General features: G+C 39.2%; 1 protein-coding gene across 4 annotated transcripts in view; it reads left to right on the plus strand.

Moving 5' to 3' along the window:
• ncoa2 (nuclear receptor coactivator 2) overlaps nt 1-14,202 on the plus strand; it is a 77,596-nt gene that overhangs the window by 19,921 nt on the left and 43,473 nt on the right. For all 4 annotated transcript variants that reach the window (XM_057322325.1, XM_057322324.1, XM_057322326.1 and 1 more), the window contains exon 2: nt 746-832. The gene's annotated coding sequence lies outside the window, so the exon portion shown is untranslated. The remainder of the gene's footprint in view (nt 1-745; nt 833-14,202) is intronic.

Raw genomic sequence — 14,202 nt, forward strand, 5'->3', positions numbered from 1 at the left:
CCGCTTCGGTACCCATTGAATTGCATTGGTTTTGTGTCCATACAATAGAAGTGAAAGGGTACCGCCATTGTTCGGTTACCAACATTCTTAAAAATATATATTCTTTTATGTTCTGCAAAAGAAAGTAAGTCATAAAGGTTAGAGATGGCAAGAGGGTGAGGAAATGATGCCAGAATTTTTGTTTTTGGGTGAACTATCCCTTTAGATATAATAATGACACTCCTATTAGACAATAAGATTATTTAGTGAAATATTGAATCATAATATATAGAATTATATATTTTGGCTTTCATCACCATTGATGCTTGTCTTCACATTTTTTTTTAAATAAAATCAAATATTTTAGCTGGGAAAGTTTCCAAAGTTTGGTTGATTTGGCATGGAATGAACCTGCTGATATTTTTCACTTGCTTTAGAAACTATAGATTGGGCGAATCTCCTGAATCCTGTTATGAATATGTCCAGGTGGTAAATGTAATTTGCATCGATGATTTGTCTTGAAATGTCTGTTTCAGGTGTACGGTTTAAAATTAGAAGCAGTGTTGTACAACTATAAACAAATCCCATAGAGCTTCACTCTTATTGGAGCAACAGCTGTGTTCTGTTTTTAATTACCAGTAAAAACAATATTAATGACAAAGCTACAGATAAAAACAAAATTTTATTAAGGTTTTGAATCCATTGCTTGTGCTATTTGCTTCTCATTGTGTACATTCTAATAGTATGGTTCTCCTCTCCTCCACAGATTGAGAGAAGTAAATAATGCCCAAAGATTTCTTCAGGTCCCACTGCTGCAGAAATGCCCTGATGCCGAGTCTGGACTGAAGCCAAGGTGAGCTTAGCAACCTATCACAGAGTCTCTCTCTCGGTGTCAATCTTCCCATTAATTTGCTGGATAAATACACTCAACGAATAGAAGGTCTAATGTGTGTATGAAACTTGCTAGAGAAATGTAGAAAACATACTGCGAACCAAATGAAAGTGAGTTGATGTGGTTTGCGTGGGAGGACCGACGTCATTTCCTCCCGGTGTTTGGTTCTAACAGCAAAAAAGAAACTTCTCTTGTTTGCATCCTAGAGGTTCGCTTCCATTTGTTTGTTTCTTTCTTTCACTCATTGCATTCCTTCTGAACTCTGCGGTTGATATTTCATTACACGTATTATTAGCAAACATTTGTGGAATCAAAAGTTTGAATCCGCAAAGTTCTCCAGTTGCCAGTCAGAGCAAAAGCCTGCAACAGAGCATGTGTTTGGCTGCGTGTCGATGCCACAGTCACCACCTGCTCCGTCCGTACCATCGTTCCTCTGTCATGTGACTGACGAACAGCCTATTGTGTCTGTTTAAAAGACAAACGCTCGTTCTGAGGAGTTTTCGAGCACGGCTCATGCGCTGCATGTGTAGAGGGACGGTGGGGGTGGTGTCGGGGGTTGGACTTTCCTGCACAGGATCGCAGGGGACTGTTGGGGGTGGGGCAACTGGAGCTGCTCAGATGGGATTTGCATTAGTAGTTTGTCAGTTGTCATTAGGAGCAGATGACGGTGAGGATAAGCCCATTTTTGCACACGGCTCTCCCTCCGCTCTTGCATAGACTGACCGTATCGTTCGTGCACCTTTGGAAAAACTGGGTTATTTTTATGCGAGTGTAATAGGTTTTGTTTGTGCTGTTAGAGAAGAGAGTCCATCCTTGTGTCACGCTCTGGTTATGCTGAGTGTTGCTGATGCATGCAGTGTCAAGTACTCTGCACCGTCCATACGCAGTTCGGGCACGTCCGTGTCCCCGCGTCATCTGCTGTCTTAAAGGGACATGTCCTGTTTTTAGAAATCTGGCTCAGTTTGCATGAGCCTTGAAGAGTTACACATGCATTTGTTTTAATTTAGTATACATGCCCAACCCTTATCATAGTGTTGCTACAGTAGGTATACATATACATAATAAATATGCAATAAACATATGAATGGGTAGTTGACAGATAAACCGTAAATGTGTCATATGGTGAGACAGCAAACATTTTGAAAACGACTATTTATCATATATTTTATATTAATATTTAAAATTCAAAATAGCAAAAATTTTGAAAACAACCTAACAATAAAGATAAATCTCTCTTATGCTATGTCACACTGTTGAACACATGTACAGTTTATTTCTCAACTACCTGAATATAATTGAATTGATAGAAAACTATTAATTCTATTCATGTTTTTATTGTATATCTAATTTTTATATGCACGCTTAAATCAATCAATAATGAAATAAAATCATACACATTTAATAAAATAAAAGCACGCAAAAACAGCAATATCTTTAATTCAACTTTTAATGCAAATAAGACTCAGAATGTGCTTGATCCGTTTTTTCCTATTATTTCATAAAGCACGATATTTGTCAGATTTCATTTTCAGATTTTTCATGTAAAGCAGGAAACCAGTCTTTACTGTTAAAAGCTCGCAAGCCTACCTTTGACTACATTAATGGACTGTATTATTTGATGTACGTTAAGTCATGACATTAAGCCTTCAATATAAGAGCTCTTTAATATACCTCCGTCCCATCAACTCTTTGTTTAAATAATTAAGAGAGATGGCTCAGACATACGTTAAGAATATATTTCTAGGAAATGGGAGGTGGTATTTAAGCTCACAGAGGATCTAATTTTCCGAGCTCTTGTTTGTCAGCTGGAGAACGCGGACCCTCCCACCGAGCATGCACTGGAGAAGTTTATTGATTTTTCGCACTGCATCTGTGCCCTCTTGTAACCTAAAACCCATCAATACGCATCAGACATTTAACCCCCTCTCTGTTACCCATTCGGTTATAGGAATACAGTTAACCCTGCATTTCAGAATCCACAGACGGGCTGCCTTTAGTCAGTGCCGAAGCCTGTGATGGGCAGATGAAGGGAAATCCATTCGCCTTTCTTTGGTTTCCAGCTGCTGGCGTCCCATGGCTGCAAGCTGGTCTGGAATCTGACGTTTGCCGCTTAATGTGTTTATTATACAGTGCCGTCCCAGTGGCAGCTTGAAGTGACTGTCAGTTTAAAAGATTCATGAATGCGATTGGCTTCCGTAAATGGACGTCGGCTTTTCGTTCCTGCCTGATGCTGCCACTTTAAGACCATTACATTCTCTGTAATTGTATAGCTTATGAGCGGGGAGGACGTCTCTCTCGTTGTGTCTCTCTGTACTGAGCAATCGAGCCATCTGGGACAGTGGCTGGAGACCAGGCCTGCGGCTCTGGGGAGGAGAGAATGTCGATCTCCCCTCCTCCTCCTCTCTTTCTCTCTCTCAATCTCAGTCATAAACTCACCCGCCCGCTATTCCCTCACCCCCCTCTTCTCCTCCATGCAGCTTGTTTTTGCGTTTCCTTGGTAGATCGTTCTCTATTTTCTATCGTCTCTTTGACATGGACTGTGTTTTTATCCCTCTCTCTGTATAGCCATCATTCATTGCACTGATTGGTTTAATTTCCCTCACTTCCTGTCTCCTGCCATTTTCACTAGCTGACGTTTCGTTTTCGCTCTCATTATCGTCAGCTGAAGAGGCTGTAAACACCGAATCTCCTGCAAATCTCTCCCAGACACTCGCTGCTAATAAAGGCCCATCTGTTCAGCATAACCACAATCCCCATTGGCCTTAGGGATCTCTCCGCACTGTAATCAGTAATGTTGGGTAATAGCTGTGGGTTGCTCGCAACAACTCAATGCACTCTTGTGTATTTTGGCTCCGCAAGCCAACGCCTCCCCCCGATATTTAACTCACTTCACCTTTGAGCTGGAGTTGGGCCCCGTGCCATCAGATGAGCCTGGGAGGTTGAATTTACGCGCCACGGTTTAACGTATGATTATGAGAAAGCAATTTGTTTTGGCCTGAGTCATGAGTAAGATCATATAGGCAGAGCCGTCAGGGGTCAGGCCAGGATATCATTCTTGATTGAAAGGTTACTCATTACGCAAACCCTTCAAAGACCCCCGAACTTCAAAAGGGGGTGAGCCGATGCAGAAGCGGGGCCGTACGAGTGCGAGCACAGGGTGTGTCACCAGCTATGGTTCCTCTGAGCTTTTCAAGCCGCAAGATTACAGGGATGGCACATGGAGCTTTGGTGCAAGCTGCCTCTTTGTCTGCTCCAAGAAAATGATGGATTGAGGCTCTGATGAGACGTCTTCTTTGCTGGGGTTTGTTTGGCAAGTTTGACTCTGCCTCCTGTAGGCACAATGCTAAACCAATAGAAGATGCTTTCACGGCATCCATCCTGCAACTGGAAGTGTAGACCAGACCTTTGTCTTTTGCGTTTTTACTTGACATCTTAACAACAAGGTTGACCCGGTTATAGCTAGAAGGGATACAGCTACGGCCAAAATCTCGCCATCTCTCTTCGAGCCATAAAATTGCAGGTAGCTTTGCGTACTTATCTTTATGTGAGTGGAAGACAAATGGCGTTAAACTGACATTTCCTGCAAGATCATTCCTGACAGCAAAAAACCCCCAGATTACAGCTTTTAAGTTCACCCAAAAGTGAAAATTCTGTCATCGTTTTTTCACCAAACCTGTTTGACTTTCTGTCTTCTGTAGAACACAAAAGAAGATCATTTGAAGAATGTTGGTAACCAAACCACGGAGGTTCCCATTCACTTGCATTGGTTTTGTCCCCATACAGTAGAAGTAATGGGTACCACCATTGTTTGGTTACCAACATTCTTTAAATATCTTCTTTTGAGTTTGAAAATCATACAGGTTTGAAATGACAAGAGGGTGAGTAAATGATGACAGAATTTTTATTTTTGGATGAACTATCCCTTTAAAGAATCCTTAATTGTTCAACTCATTAGTCGCCACTTGCTGCAATCATTGTTGAATCCACATTTTTAGTTGCAGGTAAACCTAAAATTGTTGTCTCTGCATTTTGAAGAACCCAGACTGTCAGTCTCCTGTCAGGCAGGAGTCGTCTCTTACTATGATATCCAACCCATCAGCGGATGTGAGGGCTTCTCTGACATCTTCATCAGCCAGACAAAGTCAACTGATTCTTTGTGTCGTCTTTTTGTGTGGGTGTATGTACATGTTTTTGGAGCCCCTAAAAGGCAACTTTTTACAGTCATGTTTTGTGGTCATGTAGAGGTTTGCACCACATACAGTAAACGAAAATGGGAGTTATATGGGTGGTTGATCTGTTAAACTGTTGATCATTTGTTGTGGTCTTGGCCATTTTTAATGAACCTTCATGTCACTATGTGAGACGTTAGGGAGGTTTAAACTGAGTTAACATTTCTTTTATTATCAAGTTTAAAATAAGCATTTAAGTAACTTGATGGAAAAAAAGATGCAAGTTATTATGTTTAAACAACTGTCATTGATTTCTAAAGAAAATAGACTCCTTTGACATATGTTTACATTTATAATTATAATAACAGGTAATGTCCTCTTTTTTTATTATTGTGGAGTTAATAAAATGTAATCCTTTTTAATTTACTTTATCCTTTCAGTAATAATGGCACATCATCCACCCTATTAAAAAATATGTGTATATTTACTAATATACATTCATCGTCCTCTGGTCCATCATGTAGCTTGCTATTCTCCGCTATTGATGTGCTGTGTAGTAAGGTGCTCTCTAGAAACATTGGACATTGATGAATCATTTGCCAGTCTCATCTGTTCCTACCCTGCCTACATTCTTCTTGGCGAAAAGAATGAGGCATCCTCCTTGAATTACCCCAGGGATTTATATTATGCACAGATATTGTGGATTTTGGATGCTCCTTTATCAACATGAGAGTCTGTTGATTTAAGGGACATCAAGGGGATCAAGTCCCATCATGCCTGCCTAAGTCCCATTGGAAACACCATATAACTGAGTCTGACGCATTGTGTGTAGTTGTGAGAAAATCATCTTTTGTCAAATAGATGGATGCTAAAAAATAGATCGTCCAGTTAGCTGGGAACATTTGAAGGAGGTGGGGGTGTCGGTATGCGTCTTGTTGGGACAATTCAAAACAGCAGGTGTGTTTAGTGATTTCATATTCTGATTTTAGCTTTGTGGTAGTCCTTGGTACCTCACTGCACCAAAGTCCCTTTAAGGAAAGTCATTACACTCGCCAGCCATATTTGCGACGCCTCTAGGCAGCTATTTCAGTCATACAAGACCAATTCTTAAAGATGGGCCTTATTGAGCGATGCACGATTTTCCCCGTTCATAGTAACAGCACCACGACTGTTTGTTAATATCATTGTCTTAAGTCTTTATCTGTACTCAATGACCTCTGTCATTTATTAACTTAGCAGTGGGCTGTTTCGGGCATTGCTGGGTGGTCTTTTGGGTGTCAGGTCTCAACAAGTAGACGGTGTTATCAAGGCAGTTATCAGGTTTTTTTATTTGGAGATTTCGTGGGTATTTTAGTATGTTTTATGTGACATCACACACAATGTAAAATCAAAGTCACCTCACCTTGCTTTCATATAATAATACGTTCTGAGTATAATGATAAGTTCTGAGTCTAATGATTAGCTTACACCAACCTGGAAAACTTGTGTATAAGTGTGTGTGGTCGCAATTGTGTGCTCGAGAAGAATTACCGTCTTTATTTAAATAAGCGCAGAATAGCTTTGACATTTATTTTCCGTCACACCTGTTGTTCAACATCACTGTTTGGTGTATCACACACACAGTGACTCCACATGTCCCAGTTCTGAGGCGCATTTTTGGCTGTGCAATGTTCTCATAATGATTGTAATTTCATAGTTACAAATGTGTTCCACTTTGTTGACCTGTAATGCGTACTGTTGTTATCTTTATCTCTCGATGCATTTTGGATCTTCTCCAACATTGTTAGGGATGTAACAATTCCCTCAGCTCACGATGCGATGCGATTCACGATTCTGATCTCGCGATGCGATTCAATCACGATTTTTTACAGAATGAGTTGAGGAAAATTAAAAACGAACAACCGCCCTTTTATTATTTCTCTAATGCTGCACAATTGTTTGTAAAATAAAAATATATTTTATGTCAAATAACAAAACTAAATTGCAGTTTTAAAACAAATTCCAAATCAAATAAAAAATGAATAATAAAAAAGTCTCTTTAATATCACAAACTAAGACTTTGTCTGTGCTTTTCCTAACGTGTACTTTTTTAAGAAATATCAGCGTATCCACGTTTACAAAGGTCGAAGAAAAACAGCGACCCCTGCTATTCAAAACGATTTTTTATCAAGTCTCAACCGACTTGAATCGTCACATATTATAATCGATTTTCAACCGGCTCACGGTGAATCGTTACATCCCTAAACATTGTCATTTCGAAACATTATGTCCTTGCGTTTTGTAATATGGCAGTCCTGCTAACTTTGTTATATGAGTTACCAGTGCTGATTGGAGGATGTACAGAAGAACTGTCATGACGTAAAGCTGCCACCCAAGAAGAAAACATCTGAGTATTTATGTTGCAATTTAAGCTTAGCAAACCAAAGTTAGTTATTGATCGGAAATATGCCATTTAATTTTGATTTTTGCCAGTGATTTAGAATTATATGCCTTCTTCCCCCATTCAAGTAGATAGGATTGTAGATAGGATAGGATTGAGGACTTCCTTTGATGTAAATAACTGCCCAGAGGCAACGCAAACATGCTGCCGAGTGGCACGACTTCTATAAACGGACTGCATGAAGCCATCTTTAAACTCCATGTTTATGTTTAAAGGGATTGTTCACCCACAACTGAGAATTCTGTCATAATTTACTTACCCTCTTGTCATTTTAAAGCATAATTCCCTCTTAAAAATGGCACATTGTTGAAAATCTGCGTTGACTGTAAACCTTTTTTAGTTGCATTGTTCTAGTTATGGCAAGGTCATGAGTTTGCTTCCCAGGGAATGCACAGACTCCTAAAACTTTTATTCGCTTTGGATACAAACATCTTCCAAATACATGTAAATGTTGCTGTCAGGGACGGACGGATCTGCTCGGCTGCAGTTATTTAAGTAATTAAGTAAGTAAACCCTCCCAAACATGATCTTTAGATGTTCGTTTGGTGTCAGTGATCAAACATGGTATTTTTAGTTCTGTTGAATCACAAACAAACAAAACTCCCCATAACTCTCTGCCTGTCCCAGCTAGAGAGTCTCTTCTCTGTTGTGTTAATGGTAGCGGTGGGGAGTCATCCCTGTGGACTTTAAATGGTTTCTCTGGAGGAGAGTACAAGAAGCTGTCAGCACCCGGGATGCTGAAGTTCTCTGTGCTGACTGTTATACTCTCTCTCTTTCTTTCTTTCTTTCTTTCTTTCTCTCTCTCTCTCTCGCTCCTACCTTTATGGAGTGTTGCAGGCTGTAACGGGCTGGCACGTCTGTTTACAGCACAAAACGATAGACAGAATAAAGGGCAGAGCTGCATCCCAAATGATGTACTACACACTGCATTTAGACTATGTACCATGCACATTTCTTTATATTTGATGCAGGCTTTTTGACGCAAATTAAAAAGGAGGCCCAAATTTACAAAGACGTTTTTAAGTTTTTTATGTTTGCTTCACATTAAGTAGGCTAGCTACCCTTCACTAAGGTGCTGTACAGAGATGGGGTTGGATTCAGGCACCAGAACCCACCCTCACCAGATTCTAGGCACCTGATTGGTCGACCCCTCTGTCACTCATTGTCTGCATTTTCAACAAGCTGTGGAGCAGCTAATGGAAGGCAATGATTGAGAAATGTGTCAGTGATTCTCATTATTTATCTGTGCTGATTAGTGGAGCTCTGACATGGGCTCACGTCGAGCGTGGAGCGGCAGCAGGCTGTTCTGAGTCTGCCAAGGCCGACTGTTCCTCTCCCTCCCCATTGCTGTAAATAATTAATGCTCCATATCAGTGCCTCTCCGGCCCTGTCACAGGCTACGCCGGGTTCACTCTGCCAGCTGTGACCTGCTTTAAGCACAGGGGCTTCCAGAAGCTGGTCATGCTACATTCGCGTTGAGCTGACTGTATGGCTGTAATTAAGAAGACTTAACTAAGTTAAAGCAGCTGATTGTGACCCACCTTTGAGTCATTCCATAATATTAAATAAGCTAAGCCAGGTTTGTGGTTTTGCATAGTAGTGGATGCTTTTATATTAGGGGTGTAACGATACTTCGTATTACGATATTTCTTGATGCAAAAATGTTACGATGCGCATCGTAGAGAGAGATGGGGATATTTTACGATATGTTTAATTCTGCTCCAGCGCGTCACGTGTGCTTATCTCACATATGCGGTAGAGAGAGAAGCACAAGACACAATCTGTGTCTCCAAGTGGTTTACAAAGTGTCATATTTTCCTTCACAATCGCCGTTAAAACACAGCAAACTTGACGCGTGACTGCAGGCGAGTCACCCCGAAAGTCATTACAAAGGCAGCACAAACGTTTTTAAATGCCAATGTTCATTTATCCGCTAACGTGAGCTGCTGCATAACATGATCTGCAACATAAAGCCAAACGAAACCAGCGCTGTTCCGATCAGTGAAGCGATGAAGTGAGTCGTACTGTATATTAAAAGATCGAATGACATGCTAAAAAACAAATATGTCATTTGCATGATTGAAGAAATGTAATACAGTTTATGTAATATGTATTTTTGAAAGATTTTTCTAGTTCATTACTGTCTCAAGCAAAGACAGCGCAGCTTCAAAGAGACACGATTCTGACGCCAATAGCGTTTGAGTGTGAGCTCTGTCAGAGCGTTTCATTGGTTGAATGTACTGAATGAACACGACCTTCACAAAACGAACGAGTCAATTGAGTCAAAATGAGACTGAATGAACTGCTACATGTCGTTCATGGTCTAATATTCTCTGTATTACAACAATGCATATCCAGTAGTTACTCAACTTTTCTGAAAAATAAAGGTAATGACCTGGTTTAATTTAATTCCAAGGTAAAGTAAATTATGTCGAAACAGTTAAATCTGTTGTCAAAATTGACACTGATCTTAATTCTAATTTTAGTTAAGCCTTAAAATGTTAAAATTCTTTATTAAGTTGTATGTGCAACAAAATAAGTTGCTGAAATTGATAATATATTGAAAATAAATGTTATTTGAATTTCAGTTTAATTTTTTAATTTTGTTCAAAATATCGAGATGTGTGTCGTATCGTGAACCCAGCATCGAGATATGTACCGAATCGTGAGCTGAGTGTATCGTTACACCCCTATTTTATATTATTTTTACTTTTGTTTATTTTCAGACATATCGCTGCTGTCTTTCTGAAACCTCGCATCTCCATATTTTTGGTTAGGGTTAGTTTTATGCTGTGTCATACATCATTATTATAGTCACCTTTTATATTTGTCACTGGGTTTCGCAAATATTTAACCAATGAAAAGAATTAAAAACTAAATATTTACAGTGTTTATTCCATTTTCTGAAAAACTGCAAATTTTTGAGGTTTTGGAAGGACAGGAAGATATACATTACAGTATATGTCCTGTTTGGTACAGTTTTGCTTGTTTGTTAGGCAAATTTTTATACATTTTCAAACAAATTTTAAGAAAGTACTTTGAAATATTAGTGTTTAAAATAGGGTTGTCAAACAATTAATCGCAAATAATTGCATCCAGAATAAAAGTTTGTGTTTACATAATATATGTCTGTGTACTGTGCATGATGTTAATTTTGTATTTATAAACACAAAAACATGCACATAAATGTATATATATTCAGGAAATATTTAGATGTATTTATTTATATTAACCAATAATTGAAATGATATATAAACCTTTATTGATTTAAAATTTTTCTTAAATATATGCATGTATGTGTTAATAAATACAAAGTTAATATGCACAGTACACAGACATATATTATGTAAACATAAACTTTTATTCTAGATGTGATTAATCACAATTAATCGTGTGACAGCCCTAGTTCAAAAAAGTCTTTTTACCTGAACCCGATTTGCAATGGTAAGATTAAACTGATGATAAACTAAGGTGTCAAGTATTATTTTGGAGGAAAAGACTGTTTGACTTTTGAGAAATACAGCCTGTTTAGAAACCTAAACTGCTGTTTTAAAATCAAATAAGATAAAATTGTGCCTTCACAACTGCATGGCAACACCCTGGCAACAACCCAGAACTCACTAGCATCGTGGTGTGTTTTGCTAGTACCAATAATCAGCGCAGTCTGCATTGTGTTTTTATATGATGATAACACTCTGGACGACTGTGGACAAGTCATTTATTAACTGATGAACACAAATAAAAACAGTTTTTAGGAGATGTGGTCAATTTCTATAAATAGCTCTCCCTTTTGGGAACACCAAAGGGAAGAGGTGGAGTCAACACAGGAAATTAATATAGGCAAGGAAATGAGGTCAGAAAGTTAAAGGGGCAGACACACACACATACAGTAAACACATTAGGCATACAGTAATTAGATTTTACGTAATTCCAAGCTTTCTAATCTAGTCCTCAATTGCGATTCTGCAACAGTTAACTGTGTGATTGCATGATAATTATGTAGCGTTTTTCAATCCAGGTTCCACATATTTCTCTCTATGTGTGCCCAAGTTCATAACAGACCTCTCTCACCAGGAGTTTCAATCCTTGGTCACCATTTCACTAGTCTTGATACACATTTGCCGGGGTGTATCTGAATATCAGAAGGCTTTGACTATCCCCCTCCCAAGCCTTAGGGGACAAGAAGCATCTCTGAGTCACTCTTAAGCGTATGTGGGTGATGCACACAGCCTGCAGGACATCTGTTAACTGTAAACCTGTCGAACGCAGCCTGGCAACAGTATCAAGACCACTGTATTTTAAATCAGTTTTATATTATTTTCATTAACATTAACATTAACATGTTGATTTTTGTCAACAATCCATTAAGAAAATGTAATTGCTTCTAACTTCAGGGTGGGGGGAGAAAGGGAACAAAGCGCCGTTTCCTTTTCAAGAACGCCCACACATTAGAGATCTTATCAGTCGCCTCAAGCCTGTGGTTTCAATACCCTCTGCCGTCTCTGCTCACGGCGGTTGGCATTTGTCTTAAAGCTCCGGTCAGATGGCTCTTAAACAGTGTGGCAGCACCTCCTAATATAAACTCATTAGGATATCTGAAAATATGTAGAGCAACATTTATCAGCAGCAGAAAAAAATACTTTTGACTGCGTAGAATAAAAAGATATTTATATATTTGGTTCTATATTTCATAGATTTTATATATTTGGATGGGGTGTGTGATAAGGAACTGGGCTGTGGGTTTGTGTTTATCCCAGGGATGCAAACATGATAAATGCAAAGAATAATTGCAAGTAAAAATCATGCATAGATAGAATAAAGACATACATTTTAGTTAGACATTTACATTTTCTTCGCCAATTGCGTTTTATTAAATAAAATTGTGACCTGCCGATACAGATTTTTGCAGATACTGATTTTCTATCCACAAACTATAATTGACACTGTATATAAAGCACAAATCCCAATTGCTTTCTTGAATGCACTTTTTTTTTTCAAATATTATTTTCGTAAGTGAATTTATTGAACATTACAATTACCTCAAATTTCCCTAAATGCAGTTCTCCAAGCTGCATTAAAATACAGGATCTTCTCTCACCTAAATAACTCTTAAATTGAAGAACTCTGTGACTGACAAGAGGTTGAAATAATAAATATAACGAAATAAAATCACTCAATTTACCTTTTTTTTCTCATATATTCATCTCACAGAATAATATGACTTGCGTTCTAAGGCAGAAAGTCAAACTGCTTTGAAACTTGGAGGAAGTGTAAGTGATGACTGAACCCTTTTGCAGTTTTGCATATTGTTGGGCCTTTGCAGTTCATAGTGAAATGAACACATTGCAGTGTTGGACAAGACAGTTTTGTTTACATTTGTAAAATCTAGGACTTTAAGCAAAACTTGTTTCAGAACCACTATGTGAAGAAGTTGATTTACTGACGTCCCCTGGTACATCTATCAGAAAGCTGCTTTATGTTCTGTCTATTGTATCATATATTTGGTATTCTTAATCTTTCACACTTTGGACCACTCCATCTGTGTTAAATCCTCTCCAGCCAATCGGATTGTGTTGGCCATTGGGGAAGGCTGATTTCAAAGTTTTTCAAAGCCGCCTGTAACCCCTTCAGCTTCTGTAATCACAAGTCAGCATGTCTAACTGTCTAACCTCTCATTGCAGCTACGCCGGTGGTTCTAGAAAGAAACATGTACCTTCCTGCACCAAGTCACTTGTAGAGAATCCGTTAACAATTCATTAAATTGTGACATGGGATAGAGAGAGCTAGCTATAAATAGCACCTCTGTTGTCCTGGTATGGAGATGTGCATGTAACGGCTAGATGCATGTGTACTTAATATATGTGCAAAGTTTTGAGTGAAGCAAATATCGCAACCATCAATCCTAATTTGCACAGCTATGCATTTTTGATGCAACAACCTAGTAGTTATTGGATTGCTTTGAGGTAAACAGTCAGGCAAGCGATGACCTTGTCTAATTACGTTCATGAATCCGGTGTTGTCCTCTATCCAAGGGGACACGGAAAATCGTCTAGGCTGTGTCACGAGAAGCCGGTCGCTGCTAAGATGGTCAGAATGGGCCCTGTGATTGCCAGGCGCTGTTGCATATTGTTATGATTCAGATGTCCTACTGATCACCGTCTCTCATACTAGAACATGAACAGTTGACAAGAAACTTTCTCGCCTGTTTGTCCAGTTAGCATCCACTGTAGAGCAGCGTTGGTCACTTCCACCAGAGACATTGCTGTGATTGGCCTCAGCTCATTAGGTTTAAGTAGGGCACTGCAATCCAGCAGGGATTGAATAGCAATTCTCCATTCATTCCTGCTCTGACTCCCCCAGCAGGTCTGCAGCGACGCTGCAGAGCCTTACGTAATGCAGTGTGTGTGCGCGTCAGCCTGGCTTAAATGCGGCCCTGCGTGCTGGCCCGGGTGTCTCTCCTCCTACTCCCCAAACGCTGCGGATGAAACCCTTGTTGCTGGTTTCATTAACCTCCGCTGTTTTAAATTAGCTCTGAATTTTTGCTCACAACTGGTCCCATCAACACTCTTCAAAGTGCAAGTGCTGTTGACATAACGTCGATTTATTTTTCCCCTCTTGTCTCGCGTTTGGCTTTAAAAGTGGAAATCTAGTAAATGATGCGAAAATGCTTTTGAAAACGTTGAAGACCATTATGGTTATTCCAGATCTATTCCAGAATAGAT

Source organism: Triplophysa rosa, linkage group LG23, assembly GCF_024868665.1.
Source record: "Triplophysa rosa linkage group LG23, Trosa_1v2, whole genome shotgun sequence".
Classification (NCBI taxonomy): domain Eukaryota; kingdom Metazoa; phylum Chordata; class Actinopteri; order Cypriniformes; family Nemacheilidae; genus Triplophysa; species Triplophysa rosa.